This window comes from Chelonoidis abingdonii, chromosome 22 (assembly GCF_003597395.2).
Source record: "Chelonoidis abingdonii isolate Lonesome George chromosome 22, CheloAbing_2.0, whole genome shotgun sequence".
Classification (NCBI taxonomy): domain Eukaryota; kingdom Metazoa; phylum Chordata; order Testudines; family Testudinidae; genus Chelonoidis; species Chelonoidis abingdonii.
The window spans coordinates 28,301,210-28,303,997 of record NC_133790.1 but is presented as its reverse complement, the minus strand read 5'-3'; positions in this window follow the sequence as shown (position 1 = coordinate 28,303,997).

Here is a 2,788-nt window from a genome sequence, read left to right as displayed (position 1 = left end):
CCCTCAAGTACAGGACCGGCGTGGAACCTGTCCCGCTGCCTAGAAGGAGGCGCCCTGGCTCCCCGCCGCACCTGAGGGGGACGAGGCCCGAACCAACGGGCTTACAGACTCCCTGGCTTCTGCAGCTACAGTGACAAGTGCTCCGGAACCTCCAGCCACCATGTCCCAGCCTGCTCAGGGTCAAGGGCAAGGACAGAGTAGGCTGGAAACTCCTACAGATGCCAATGGCCATCTCCTCTGGAGTGATTTACACCAGCCAAGGAGGAGCCAGGGCTGCTGACTTGTTGCTTTAGGTGGTTTGAATTTGGAGCTGGGAGAGGACCAGCACAGCCCGGGGAGTCTGATCAGCTCCCACTCCCCACACAAAGGGAGATGCCGAACTATTGTGGAAGTTAGTATGTGACCAGAGTGCAGCAGCCCTGTGGAAGCCAGTGATCAGTGAGGCAGGGAACCAACCCGGTGCCGGTACCTAGAGGTAACTGAGACCTTCGCAGGGCTCCAGACCAGGGAGACAGAGAGGACCCTGTCCCATAAGAGGAGCACTCATCATAGGACTTATCCTCAGCATCCCATTCCCCAGGAAGGAGCTGGAGAGGGAGCTGGGGGTTATGTATAGTGGTAAATGCAAGAAGGAGGAGAATGTGTTATATTTTCAAAATTTGAGTATTTTAGTTATTTTTAGCTCTTTCCTGCCCCGGAGTCTCTATTTCCTGTCCCTGTAAAGTCCCCTGGTTTAAACTGTTCACTTTAACTGTGTTTGAGGCTTGCATTACTGTGTGGTGTATGTGGTGTGCTGGGTTATATTCCTTGTGAACAAAGTACTAGAATTAGTCATCTTCCAAAAAGACTGCACTCCTTGTGCCCCAGCCCCAGAGAGGAGTCCCCTTGGGTGGAGGCACCAGGTGCTGAAATAAAGAACCCAGGATCCAACCTATGCAAAAGTGTGGGGTTGGCAGGGAGAAGCCACTCAATTAGCAAGCACCAGGGAGGAGGCATGAGCCACACCTCAGGGAAGGTGCTATGCACAACGGGCAACTGACACACAGAAAGGGGCAGGACTTGTCCAAGGAGGCACAGGGAGTCTGGCAGAGCCAGGAACAGAACCCATCCTTCTTTATGCCCTGCCCCACCTCCCTGGAGAATGACGCTAAAGAGACTATGTCTGAGGGGTGTGTTCTCTCTAAGCACAGCTGTCCCATGGTGATAATGGGGGCCCTACACCAGTTAGGGTTTTATGGAAAGAGAGCAACATTTGGAATGGCAGTCAGAGAAGAACTAGCAGCCAGTACAGAGCCTGGAGCTTAGGTGAGATGGGCTCCTGGTCTGCTCTCCTCCATGGGTTTGCAGCCTGCATCAGCTGGAGTTTGTGGATGGATTTCAGGGTTAGCCACAGGCTAGTGCCATGACTAACCAAAAATGAGAGGAGGGGGGTCTATCCAAAGGTGCTGTCAGGTATCAGAGAGAGAGAGAGCCTGGAAGCTGGGCCTGGTGTAAGACCCGATGGCCTGAACCACAGTCTGCACAATCAGTCCAGGCCATGAAGAAAAGTCGGGCCATGTATATATGACCCTGGTAAAGGTATTGCTAGTGTTACTAAAACACAGGCACTCCTGGGACCCAGCACATACTGGGTGTGTATGTGGACACATTCCAAAATATTAACCCAGGTCCATCCTGACCTTACACCAGACACGAGGATTTGCAGAAGGGATGAATAGGGATTTGCCAAGACATCTGGGGCAAGGGCAGGTAACAAGCAGATGTCATGAAACATGTACGGTGGTATGAGAGTTGTTTGTCTCAGTATATAAACATCGGGGTGCTTCATTTTAACCCTTTATGCAGCTGCGGGAACAGCAGGAATTCCCACTGCTGACTGAGCCATTCCTTACCACTGGGCACTAGTGTGTTAGTGTCCCTGTAGCTCCTGTGGGATGCTAATATTGTGCCTTGAGGACAATAAACCTGGCTGAGTGCTTTTGTCACCGAATCATTCCTGCAGTCTCTCTTTATAAATCACATTGAGGTCTGCTGAATTAGCAGGCTCTGCTATCTACTGGTGCTAATAACACTGGAGCTCCAAGAACAGAAGCACGCAGCAGCCGTAACAACCTGGCAGACTGGACAACATTCTTCAGCAACATACTTAACAACATCAGGCACCCAGGAGCAGTGGGGGTTAGTGGTGTCCTGAGACTGCAAAGAACTGCGACAATAGGCTGGCTTCTCCACTGACCTGCATCCACTGCATTGTGGGGATTAAGCCTGAACCAGCACCTGTTCTCTGCTAGGTGGTGGGGTGACCTTCCACCAGGTTTTAGGCTGAAAACATTCTTTCTCTGGTGACAATCCTAAGTTTTTGAGGAACACACAGACACTGCCACAAATATTGTTATTCCATCCACAACCCAATTTTCTGTTGAAAAACTGTTTCTATGGGACTTTTGTGAGCAGCTCCAACATAAGCTGATGGCAACAACCCAGTAGGGGTTCTCTTTCCAAAGCAAGCTAGTGTCACCCTTCAGGAAACTTGTGGGAAAGTGTGACCCAGGGACCTGGTGGTGCCAACAGGCAGAGGACACAGGAGGCTCATAGGGGTTCTCAGGGATCTCCTGGGTCAGATATTTGCATATTAAGTTAACCAAAGGGTGGTATGTAATGTTTTTATCAAGCACCATTAGCTCACTGGTTGTCAGTCATTTCCAAATGTAAGTATGGATGACATGTAAGGAGTTGACACTGGAAATGATGTTCTCCAGGCCTGGGAGTTAAGACAGGTAACCAAGAG